Source organism: Ictalurus furcatus, chromosome 4 (genome assembly GCF_023375685.1).
Source record: "Ictalurus furcatus strain D&B chromosome 4, Billie_1.0, whole genome shotgun sequence".
NCBI classification, from domain to species: Eukaryota; Metazoa; Chordata; class Actinopteri; order Siluriformes; family Ictaluridae; genus Ictalurus; species Ictalurus furcatus.
In genome coordinates this window covers 34,354,914-34,368,580 of record NC_071258.1, presented here as the reverse complement: position 1 = coordinate 34,368,580, position 13,667 = coordinate 34,354,914, and the positions used below count along the sequence as shown (strand labels likewise).

The following is a 13,667-nucleotide window of genomic DNA, read 5'->3' as shown; positions in this document are numbered from 1 at the left end:
TTGTGGGACAGTCTGAGACATTGTGGGACAGTCTGAGACATTATGAGACACTCTGAGACATTGTGAGACACTGTGGGACAGTCTGAGACATTGTGAGACATTGTGGGACAGTCTGAGACATTATGAGACACTCTGAGACATTGTGAGACACTGTTGGACAGTCTGAGACAATGTGAGATGTTGTGAGACATTATTAAGAATTTGGTTTGGACTAAAAGAAGATGCTCAGAAGCATGCTGGAACAATACGCCTTTGCCTAAACTACGACATAGCACACGTGTCTCTCCGCGCTGGTTTGCGTTTAGCGTGTACTTTTTCAGTGCTGCAATCAGGTTCATTCTCGTCACAATATTCAAGAGCGCATTTATTTCTGCCAAATTTGCAACGCTTGTGTGTAATTCCTTCCACGCGAGCAGAGAGAAGCCATTTGTTAAACCAAAGTGTGTTTGGTGGATGAGGGATGAGAGCTCAGCGGTGATTGGGGATGGTTTAGTATATCTGTTTGGGTCGATTCAGTTATAGCGCTCCCACACAACCGGATCATTTTGGATGATTTTGACCCTGATTTACGCCAGTCGTCAAAGAGGTCCTGATTCCAGGCTGATCTTAAACAATCATCGTCCCAGAGTTATCCTGTTCTGTCCGGTCTGTATAATTCCTTCAGATCTACTCACGGTCCTGTCATGGCCACACTGATCATAATATTTTATCTTCAGTAATGACTCAACATCCTGGTTAGCTTTAGTCAAGTGGCTTTATTGTCATTTTAACCACAAACAAAGTTCCTCCAGGACCACGGTGCTACACAAAACAACACAAACTACATGGGATGACACGTCGTCTCAAAGCGGCTTTACAGAAACATATAAACACAGGGTAGAGATTTTAAGCGTGTGAGTTTATCCCTATTGAGCGAGACGGTGGAGACGGTGGTGAGGGAAAACTCCCTGAGATGATATGAGGAAGAAACCTTGAGAGGAACCGGACTCAGAAGGGAACCCGTCCTCATCTGGGGAACGACGGATAGTGTGAACGTAAAAGAAAGTTCATTATGGATTAATATGAAGTCTGTTTGTTGAACTAGTCAATTATCATAATCATCATCAGAACTCCTAGAAAACCAGACAGGTTAATGTTCTTGGGACCCGAAGTGAAATTGTCCCTTTAGGCCATCTCACACTTTCAACATCAGTTATGGGCGTAGTTTATTTTCGGTTTTATTCCCGAGCAGAAATTATTTAAAGACTAAGGCTGATGGTTGTGTCGCAGTTGCCTGATTCAATGATACTTATTTGGCTGAAAGCATCAGGTTTAACGACAGCAATAATGACAGATTATCAACAACTATGACACGTTAGTCATTCACCTGCTTCATTCTTTCATAACCTGCACGCACAATGCTGCTCTTTGTGCAAGTTTAAGTCTTGATAGTTTAAAGAAGAAAAGAAGTTTTACTCAGATTTCTTGCTCTACGCACTTCCAGGGCAAGGCTCGAAATGATTTACTTTGTCGTGTGACAGCATGGAAACAGTCAGAGGTTTTCAGCGCTGTCACATTTTACCATTATAATTGGGAAGGTCTACATGCCTTACCCCCGCATAGTCACTTACACTGATCTATGCTCTTTGATCAGCGCACGACTAGCCGACAGAAAACAATTATATCACCCCGTGTGTGATGGAGAACACTGGAGCGGTGCTCGCTGTTCGAGCGAGCTGAAATCGAGACAAAGCACGCCAGGCCGCTTTGTGCTTTCAATTTGGTTTCATACATAACGTTCAAATTATAACTAAAGATTGTTTTTAGACAACAAATTTCGGTGGCTCGGTTGGAGAAGTGTTCACAGCCCTTTCGGTGTTCTGATTAAGGAATTTCAATTTGCAAATGACTTTACCTTCGCCTGATCGGAACTGAAGTGATTCTGATTAACGCTGAATTAAAGCCACCGTCCCTGTAGGCTTCCATCAAGAGATTTTTGGCTGAGGACTGTCAGGACTCAAAACACAAACATGCAAATGATTTAAAGGGAAAAAAAAAAAAATCAAAATTGAGGTATACACATAGGACGTAAGGAATTAACACAAGGACTAGGGACACGATCCAGAAAAACTATATACATATATATAACTATATATACACAGTGGAAATGAGGTGATGAACAGTAGATAATGCAAACAACCAATGATCAAGGAAGGGAGGAGGAAACCAAGTCAAAACTGCAAACACACCTGGGAAAACAAGCAGCGCTCGGTGTACTGAGAACCACATTCTGACACCGTATAACTCTGAAAGACCGACAGTAGAAATTTGGCAGTGGAGGGGTTTGAATTCACAACCTTCTGATTAGTAGCTTAAAGCCTTATCCACTTGTGACACTTTGGATAAAAGGATCTTTCAAAAGTAAGTGGCCACCTGCTGCATGTCACAACCATTTCTTGTATTTTCCAAAAGTCTGACCCTTAGCAGAGCTTGTTCCAAGGATTTACACATTTTTTTCCAAACCATGTTGAATTTGTACTTTTTTTTAGTCATAATTTCAAGAGACACCTTTGATGTAAAACCAACATCGCTCATCAGCCAAAGATCAGTGTGTGCAGTGAAACATGCTGGCGGTTGCATCATATTATGAGGGGCTTGACGGTTAAGGCTCGGGGTTACTGATCAGAAGGTCGGGGGTTCAAGCCCCAGCACCGCCAAGCCCGTGAGCAAGGTCCTTAACCCTGTCTGCTCCAGGGGGCGCTGTATCACGGCTGACCCTGTGCTCTGACCCCAACTTCCTAACATGCTGGGGTATGCGAAGAAAAGAATTTCACTCTGCTATAATGTATACGTGATCAATAAAGACTCGTTATCATTAATTCACTTCATCAAGTACGTGGGTCTGCGTAAAATGGAGGGGGCAAAGAAAAGTTTAAAAAGCCCCAAGATCGTTTGGCACAACACTTGCTGCACTTTTTAAAAACGAAGAATTTTGTCTTTCTGATTTAAAACGCACAATCAAGTCACCTAAGGAACAGATCAGGAAGAGAAAGACCAGTGTCCTTCAATCCCGCTCAGAGCTGTGACCTTCAATCCTATTCAAATCTGTCAACTGACCGGAACCGCGTCGTTCTTTTCTCTGCTGACTCCAATCTTTTAAATGCATTCCTCCTTTATCTGTACCTACCTCAACACTTATTTGTGTGCTTGGCGTTCTAATTTAAATCCTACCTTACTAACGGACAGTATTTTATATGTGCTGACAAGTACAAATTACATTCTGGCAAATTTCTCACGACGCCCCTCAGGATTCCGTCCTGGGCCCGCTTCCGTTTATTATCTACACGCTCCCTCTTGCTTCTGTCATTTCCCAACACAGCCTACAATTTTATTCCCATGCTCATGAGTCTCGGATCTACTTCAGTAATTAGACAAAATGTTTCTCTCACACACTCTTTATCAAAGATAAGACAACAACTTACCTGTGCAACTTACCTGGGCTGTGCAAAAGAAACGCTTCAAGTTTAGGATGCTGATGTAAGACCCACCAGTCTTATACTGGTGGATACCAGATATCTAGCGACACTAATATGTAATGGTTGGTTAATTGGTTAGTTAGTTAGTTAGTTAGTTAGTTAGTTATCTAAGGCATTTATTTCTGTGTTAGCACTTGTTTTTCATGTTGTAGAAATAGCTATAACATTACAAAAATGATGTCACAAAAAGGTCAGATTTGCTTTAAACTGGGGAAGCGGCGTCATCTTACATTCCTCTTCAAATCAAATATTCCACATGAGAAGAATGGGGTAATAATACTAAGTTGATGAGTTGAAGGAGCTTCTACAAGGCATCAGTTGAAAGGCGTCAACCGTTATGCACCCAGAGCGTTTAAAGTTTTTTTTTTTCCTTTGAGAGATTCTCACTGCAAGGCATTTGTTAAAATTCCATTTGTTTACAAAATCGTATTAAAGATGATCAAAGCTCTGGCACTATCTGTCTCGACGTCAATATTTACTTCAACAAAATGTAATATTCACCCTGTGTGTGTGTGGGCTGTACGTCCTTTGTTAAACACTCCCAGTTTCTCTAAAGCCTAATGTGAAGTGTTCTTTTATATATCCTCTTAAGCGTTCCTGAAATCGATCGCAGCTCATACGGCCTAGTTTAAAGTCACGACGTTCACGCCCGCCCATTATAAGTTGTTTGTTTTAGCAGTTGCGCGAAGGTATATTGCTCACCAGACGACATTCAGTCAGTCCAATCTCATGCAAAATGCATAAGAATTGTAATGAGTGAGTGATTTGTTATCACTTCACAGAACTGAAGTTGTAATTAAAGCTACAAATGTTAACCCCGCCTTGCAGGCTAACCCTAATTATTCACAACTTTACACACCAGGTGGGTTTTTGAGGACTCTTGTGGATTTTCAGTCGTGAGAGTATGCAATTTCGGGTGAATTGACTCATCGGCAACAACAATTTCAAGTCGTCAGGAGGGGTGGGTTGGTGCGGGGGGGGGGGGGGGGGGTGGGATATATAAGATGAAAATCCCATTTTTTATGTTTGACAAAGTTGGGAAAGTTAATGTAGGTTTGGAATAAATGATCATCTGACAGGCAGAACCTTATGCTAATGCTATAATCAGGGTTCCTCCATCGTAGCTATGTTTTCTCTCCTCGGATCGTCTTGCTTCATCACATGAAGAACTTTATAATTAGCTGATGTGCTGAATTAAAGATGAGGAGGCACAACACCGACAAACAGGTTAAGCAATCACAATGTTTTTTTTAATCTCGTATATTTATACGAGCTATACGAGTGAAGCACTTTTAGCTAGCGGTAATACCAGTAGTAAAACATTATGAGTACTATTGTCACAGTGTTCCTACATATTTATGTGCAAGACTAACACCTTTCGAGTAGCATTTCCGCCCACAAACCAAACGCATGCTCATACATTTTTCATGAATTTTTCCTCTCCACTTCACCGATCAGTATCTATTATTAAAGCCTTCCTTCCTGTTTATTCTAAATAACTCGGCCAGTGACACATCTCTCCTCCCTACAAATGCTGTCTCACTCAGTCATATCCTAAATAAAAAATGAAAACTGACATTTTCTTGCAAAGGCCTGTCTTCGTTCCGTCCTGGTTTAGACCTGATACTTGATTTTGGGTCCACTTACAGAACCAGCAGCAATACGAGCTGTATTTTCCCACATACTCACCTGCATGTCTAGCGGATTAAAGTGACACCCCCTAGATGGCCACACAGCCAAAACATTCCTGTCCTTCAGGTTTCCTCGTCAAACCGTAAAATGTTTGCCAATTTCAATCATTTAAACACCTGACGAGCTTGGTTTCGCTTAAAGCTTTTGCTGTTGTTGTGAGCTGCATCTCAAATAAAAAAAAAATAGGACCTTACATTCAAGTCTTTAGCTAACTGAGAAGATCCAGAAGACTCTGCTCTGGAAGCGCAGACTGCTCTACTGCCCACACTGTTTACATTTATATTGCGTAATGTAACCTTCATTTCTGAGGATTTGCACAAGCAATGCTCCAAACAACCACAGGATACATGCAGCCACCATATTTCATACACATACCGTACGTATAGTTAAATACAAGTGTAATCTAGGCTTTAGTCTCTCACTTTCAGGAACGCCTGTCCAATAACGACTTGTCCAAGCGTCATCAAGCTGGGTTTTTGTTCAGTACTGAACCCACCTTCTAAAAGTCATAAACAATCTTATTTTTTGCTTTGAACTCCTGTCTAGTAAATGTATTTCTCCCTTCTTTATCTTCTTTTTACAGGCAAAGAAACACCAGGGTATACGTAGAGTAGAACACAATAGATGAACAGAGTAGGCCAATAACCAACGACAGGACAGGGGTGGAGACAGGATTTGTAACAGTATTTGCAGTGCTAATTCAGATTAGTTCAAACACTACGTTATTTCCTACCACATTGGCTTTTATATCCACTGGCAAGCAGACATTTCTGTCTGTTTTCTCAAGGTGTCCCTCAGGGTTCTGTCCTGGGCCCGCTGATGTTTATTGTCTACACACTCCAACTTAGTTCCTTTATTTCCTAACATGGCCCAGAATTTTATTTCCATGATGATGAGCCGCAGATCTACTTGAGTGCTCAAACAAAAGCTTCTCATACATCCTCTTTCCTGATCAAGTGCCCACGGAACATCAGTGAACAGATGGCTGTTCATTCATTATAAGACAGAGCTTATGCTACCGTATCTGAGATCAAAAGCTGTTCTTAGGTTTCCGATCTTTATTTGATTCGCAGTCTTTGCTTTAAAGACACATTTACATTACATCCAAAAGGCTTTTATTTTGGGGGTGTATTATTCTTATTAGCCACCCAGTAAATCGTTAGCTTAATACACTGAACCTAGCAAGCTAGCTATTTTCTCTAAGAATAATAATAACAACCGCATGTGCATTCTTCACTGTAGTTTACTTGGTAAAATTGTTGCATTTGCTAGTCAATAAGGTAGTGTTAAAGAGAGAAGTTAATCATAAGCTAATGTTAGCTCAACACTCAACACAATTCACATCGCAAAGTAGCGCAATTTGGTTCTCACGACGATCTGAACTTTTGACGGACGATCAAATGAATTGAATGAGATAGTTGGAACAGACCTGTAACAGTGTAGAAATTAGGCGTGTTACACGATGGCTGTCTGTTCCTGTCCTTAAAATTCTAAATATTTGTTTGGATTGGAATCGGAAGTGGGCGTGGCTTAAATACATTTTCTTTTTAAACAGTGGAAAAAATGCAATTATTTTCAACATATATATATATATTATAATTAATTACAATGTATTTTTATAAGTTCAAATGAATTATGATGTACAAATACATAACGATTTTCCAGTAAGAGCGGCTAAAAAATAAATAAATAAATAAATAACATGCACTATGAACATACAAGTTATTATTTTTTAATTCATTTTTTATCTCAGTGGAGATATGGTGCCTTGTGCACATTGTGCACTCTGGATAGACAATATTGTGCAGCAGCTCTGCTGGGAAGTGTTTTAAAAAGAATATATTAACGCTAAAGTGTGTTTGCACAAGCAGCACACAAAGCGAACACAGGCACATTACAGCACAGAGTGCCCCGAGACCGCTCACAGCAAACTTCCCGGCCCCTGATGAAATCCACCGACACGGTGTCGCTGTCGATCCATAGATCCGATTCAAAATACCGCTCCTCTTATTTAGTGCCGAGTCACGGGAACATTCTTCCCTGGATCGTGAATCCATCGACCAGAGTTTTTATTTCAGCAGCTTAGAGAAGGAATTAACTCAGACACTCACGTTAACGCAACCTTTATTGATTTATAATGTCGGTCGTACGACCTAATTTCCATTCGTTTAAGCCGCACAGTCTCCGCCCTCAGCCGGTCTGATTCAGTAGGCGTCTGTATTTTCCCACTGAACAGCGTCTGCCAGGTCTTGTTTGATTCATCACATATTTGTTTCTGTTGCATTTGGAGTAGGATAGAAGAATATTGTCCAAACAAATGCTAATGGTTGTCATCCAAAATCCAATAAATCGCTGTTCTGGAATTCCAAACGGAGACCGGGGCAGACCTCGATGATTAGAAACGCCTTGGGGGAAAAATCAGCCAAAGTCTTCTTAATACAGCGCTTATTGATTTCTTCTAGAGGATGAAATGCCAAGTGAGTGTCTGCCATTTTTCAAAGTTAAACGCCGATGGCACTACAAACCATTTTCCAATAAAGGGGCGGCTGTGGCTCAGGTGGTAGAGTGGGTTGTCCGCTAATCGTAGGGTCGGCGGTTTGATTCCCGGCCCACGTGACTCCACATGCACAAGTGTCCTCGGGCAAGACACCGAACCCCAAGTTGCTCCTGATGGCAGGCTAGCGCCGTGCATGGCAGCTCTGTTGTTGGTGTGTGTGAGTGTGAGTGTGTGTGAATGAGACACAGTGTAAAGTGCTTTGTAGAACCACTAAGAGCCGTTAAAAATGCACTATATAAGTGCTTACCATTTAGCGCATTCTGTCTTACAGAAACATGAGACAAGACAAGGAAACAGCAGGGTGTATAAATAGAGGACCGATATAATCAAGGACCAAAGCACGAAACAGGTGAACACGATCAGGTAACACAGCAATGACGAGACAGGGGCGGAGACAGCATTAGAACTGAGACAAATACACAAAACAAAATGACATGATAACAACGCTAATCGTTCTTAGGATCCTTAAATACCCCAATACGGATGTTTGCAAACCTGGACATTGTTCATGTTATTAAGTCCATTTCCATGCATCCAATACGATTACGTGCTTTCAAGAAAAAAAAAAATTCATTGATTATAGAATTACGCTGGTGCAATAATAAGTACGGAATAATACACTCTGAGTTGTGTTGTTATAGGAACATAATCAATAAACGGGGCGGTGCGATGAAGCGGAGTTAACACTCTTAACACCCCCCGAATCTGATTATTTACCTATAACAGCACACCCCGAAGTGTTTTATTCCTCTTATACCACAGCATAAACAATCTTATTTTTTGCTTTGAACTCCTGTCTAGTAAATGTATTTCTCCCTTCTTTATCTTCTTTTTACAGGCAAAGAAACACCAGGGTATACGTAGAGTAGAACACAATAGATGAACAGAGTAGGCCAATAACCAACGACAGGACAGGGGTGGAGACAGGATTTGTAACAGTATTTGCAGTGCTAATTCAGATTAGTTCAAACACTACGTTATTTCCTACCACATTGGCTTTTATATCCACTGGCAAGCAGACATTTCTGTCTGTTTTCTCAAGGTGTCCCTCAGGCTTCTGTCCTGGGCCCGCCAGCAAACTGGCAACCATTACAATCTTTAATCCTCTGTCCAGAAGATTTCCTCCGTCTCCTCACTTTAAGAAAACTTCACCATATCTATGATTTATTTATTTTTAAAAAAAATCTGTTTATAAAGCGGCGCGTCTGCCATACAAGTCTCCGTGAAAGAGCTGTTACTATAGAAACGATAGCGTATTAGAACGAGTGCTTTCATATAAAACTGTGTGAGCATTCATATGCGCTCATGCATATGCAAAAATGTTCTGGTGTTCGCGTGGAAATGTCGAATTTTTCTGTCTTCAGGGCTTTCGTTGTATACTCTTAAAGTCCGTGTCACACACACACACACACACACACACACACACACACACACACACTAATACTCACACACAACTGTAGGCTTTAATTTCAGGAATCGGGACTCAGAGGAAGAAGTTTGGCGTTAGTGGATTAACCTCCAGCTAATATTTGTATTCATTGTTTGTTTTTTTCTTCCTGCTGTTCAGTGACTGTGTGTGTGTGTGTGTGTGTGTGTGTGTGTGTGTGTGTGTGTGCGTGTGTGTGTGTAATTTCGAATTAAAGGCTGTACAAACTTTTGCACTCAACTACTTCGAGTCAACTACTTCGAGCCAGAGGCTCGGTTTGACTTGAAGTAGTTGAGTGCAAAAGTTTGTGCACCCTTCAATTCGAAATTATCCAACCAACAAAATGTGAGTTTCGTAGACAGATCTCGCGGGAAACAATGCGTGTAAAGACGGAGCGAAAAGATAAATACGATATTTCAGAACGAGACGTAAATATGTTTTGTATACAGCTTGCCTCTGAGATTTATTATCTCTCAGACGGGGATTTTCCTCCCACCGTTTACCCGTGTCTCGGTTTCATCCTTTTTTTTCCCCAAATAACGCCTTCCGCTACCATGGGTAAAACAGACTACCTAAACACCTCGTCTCCTTTTCCGGCTCTGTGAAACGTTCTCAGGTTGCGTGATGGTTATTTTCACACACTGCTAGAGAGTTGTACCTGTTTCACCGTTCCACAACTCAACAACGTGACTGTTTTCAGTAATTACAAACTTATTAACGAGGCACGTTCGGGTTAATCCGTCAGACCGTGGCCAAAGGGGATGCGGAAGAAACTATTAATAAGTAGAATTGCTGTCTGAGACTCCCATTTGTTCTGGTATTTAAGCTTTAATTGGAAAATAACATCAATCGAGCATGAAATTCGGTTTTGTAATGAAACCGTAGTTACTTTCATATTTAACGCGCTCCTTCGAACACGTCATCGTTTCTATGGTAACAGCTCGCTCGCAAGAAACTCGTACGGTGGACGCTTTTTGATGTTTAAGTATAGTAAATAGTTTAAACGTCTTTCATCGAACATGCTCCTCTAGTCTCGCTTCGGTTAGCAGTTTTCTACATTACCCACAATGCAATGCGGATAGTGGTGAAGTATGAGTTAGCCCTCACTTCACCTCTACCTAAAGAGAGCGCTGTAGTGGCACTTTAGTCCTTTAGTCTGCGCAGGTTTATCTCGCGTATCACTGATCCCAAGTTATCACGTATGTTTGATATTGTTCAAAATTTGCACTTGTAATAACGCTGTCCCGCTGTGACGTTAACACGGCACACAATCGCTAACGTCTCACAGGAATAAATCACTTGCAGCACCAACCAACAAATTAGCACCAGAAGCATTAATCACACTTATTTCAGTGTAAACACATGTCCTTTAAGGTTGCTGGTTGGATCATCAATCTGTCTTTATTTCCTTTTGGCACTCAGCTTTCATTTCTTCCCTCCGTATGTAAATTAGGCCGTCCCGTTCTCCTGCGATAGTCTGTAATAAGTACGGCTCGTTTGGGTGATTATGAATATAAACAAGCTCATCTATTACAGCCGAGAGAAAGCAGCGCCTCAATACGTGTCTGTGTGCCGTTCTGGTTTCTTCCAGCATTGACGATTCGATTCGTTACATACTCACCGGTACTTAAAAAAATAAACACACGGAGGATTAAAAATTAACGAAACGCTGAACCTAACGTGCTTCCAGTACACAGGGACTCTTATTGTAAGTTGTTTTAAAGAGTCAGACCCAGCAGACGTGGTTAAAGTCCCGTTCCGCTGCTCGGCACGAGCTCCTTTATCACCGCTGACAGCTTAGTGTTGTACAGTTGATGAACATCAGTCTTCAGTCTCCCGGTCGTTCATCAAAACGTCTTGGACCGGAATCAGGTCAGGCTCGAACTGTGCAAGAGCAGCTGCAATCTGATCTGATCCTGTTTCATCAGACTTTTTAACAACCAAGTAGGAGACATGACCCAGTTCCGTTTACTTATTCGTTCAACTGGTCTCGATCTGTTAGCGCAAGTTTTCCACGTAGTCTTAGGAAGCAGCCACTAAGCTGTTTTATCTCCTGACCAATCAGCTCGCGGGTTGGGGAGCGAGCCAGGAAAACTAATACGGAGGACAAAGAGTCTGTAAATAAATGAGTCTTGTTAGTGAGTGTTGAATGGAAAAAATAAATAAATAAAAAAAACCACTTCATTGGCAAAATTACAATTATGCCATGAAAAAAAAATAACAGTGTCTATTTTTAGGCCAGCTATTTACATACTAGCTATTTATGCTAGTTAGCTTTAGGCCACTTACTAGGTGTTGTTTGGCTAGTTGGTTACATACTAGCTAGCTTTAGGCTAGGTACTAGCTATTTTTAGGCTTAGTTATTTACATACTAGCTATGTATACTACTACTTTATTTACATACTAGCTATTTTTTAAGCTAGTTACTACCTGTTGTTTGGCTAGTTGGTTACATACTAGCTACCTTTAGGCTAGTTACTACAAACTAGATATTTATATTATCTATTTCAGGCTTAGTTATTTACATGCTAGCTATGTATACTAGCTATTTTTTGGCTAGTTGATTACATACTAGCTAGATTTAGACTTGTCTACCTATTTTAGGCTAGTTAGTTACTAGCTAGTTATATTATCTATTTTAGGCTTAGTTATTTACATGCTAGCTATGTATACTAGCTATTTTAGGCTAGTTGATTACATACTAGCTAGATTTAGACTTGTCTACCTATTTTAGGCTAGTTAGTTACTAGCTAGTTATACTGTCTATTTTAGGCTTAGTTATTTACATGCTAGCTATGTATACTAGCTATTTTAGGCTAGTTGATTACATACTAGCTAGATTTAGGCTAGCTACTAGCTGTTGTTTGGCTAGTTAGTTACATATTAGCTATTTTTAGACTATATTAGCTATTCTTAAGACTGGTAAGAGTGTTGTCATGGATACAGCGTGTGTAATCATAAGTACTAATGAGTGTTTCTACAGGCTTATGTCCAGCATTTACGGTACCATACATCCCTATATGACACATTAACGCATTTCAACTGCATTTTGAAGATATTATAACCTGACACAAGTTTGTTATATACTTTATAAGCTTTATAAACTGTTATGAATGTAATTCTGAGCAGGTTTTTTTTTTTTTTCCACGCGTATGCCAGGCATTATAACATATTATCTTTGCTATGTGACACTTTTAGATTGCATTATGTAACCTGACGTAATGAAGGCATGTATTCGTGCTTTATTATAAGACTTCATGAATATTAGGGATGTTACCGTGTCCTCTAGTCCAGAAAAATGTGGCATTTGAAATAGTTTTGTGTGAGAAAGGAAATAAAATAAGGATCGATATGTGTGTTTTTGGAGATATCCTGTAACTGGCGGTGTTTAGATGTTATTTTTCTTATTCGCTTCAGTGTAACCAGTGCGCCGCTTTTTTCAAAGTGATGTATGGAGGATGTGTTTTATATTGTCTTCCTGTCCTGGCTCGGGTCAGTCCTCGGGGTGTGTTTTATTTGATAAATGAGTGTTGTGTTATTCGGACCATGGCCCCAGTTGCATGTGATCTATAATAGGGTCGTATTGTTCAGATCCGTATGATTTTCAGTCCTTGTTTATTTCAAGGATTCAGGCTGCAGAGTGTGTAGCGCCTTCCTGAGGGAAATCCCACAAAGCCGCTACGAATTCAATGCACAGGAAGCTAAGTGGTTCGTTTTTGTTTTTTTTCTTTTTTTCCCCCCTAACTCACCTGAGAGTTTCTTGAGATTGAAGCCAATTTTATGGCGAACTCATTAATTCAGCTCTGTGGTACACGGCCAGGTCCCAGAGCACGGCGTGTCAAGAGAGATTGATCAAGGGTTTTGCTCAATCCTCATGTGATGTTTAGGGAGTTTTGTATGAATCATTTATGAGCGTTTTGGAATTGATCTGATGTTTACTGTATGTGGAGTTCTCTGGGTCTGACCTCATGGTGAGGGATTTATCAGCATTTTGCTGTGCAGCCTGTAGTGTTAGTGTTATATCCGTTTATCAGGGTTTTCCTCCAGTCTCATCTCTCAAAGGTGTTCGGTGTAGGAGCGCTCGGAAAGCCAGATCCCGAATGTCTTCCGACGCCCTACGTAGTGCACTCTACGCGTGATAGGAAGATTTTTAAGGTTCAACCCGCAGCCTGGTTTGCCAGTAAAGCGGGTTACTGTAATTTCACGAAAAAATTGAAGTATTCTTTCCTGAATATTTGTCTTGGTTAGGGGTCTAAACTGAACTGAATAGATCTATTAACCACTTTAAATAGACTTGACATTTTTGTAATAACTTAAAGCCTTTAAATGTTATGTAAATAAAGGGGCTTATGTGTGTCACTCTGGATAACGACGTCTGTACGCTAAGTGCTGTAGCCAAACCGTCATCATAAAAGGAGTCGACTGTTTAACAGTGATTAAGTTTGACCTCATGCTTTTAGCATGGAGAGAACGTTAC

General features: G+C 40.6%; 1 protein-coding gene across 4 annotated transcripts in view; it reads left to right on the top strand.

Annotated features, from left to right (window-relative positions):
• Nucleotides 1–13,667, top strand: part of LOC128607100 (protein unc-13 homolog C) — a 179,760-nt gene that overhangs the window by 160,818 nt on the left and 5,275 nt on the right. The window lies entirely within an intron of this gene.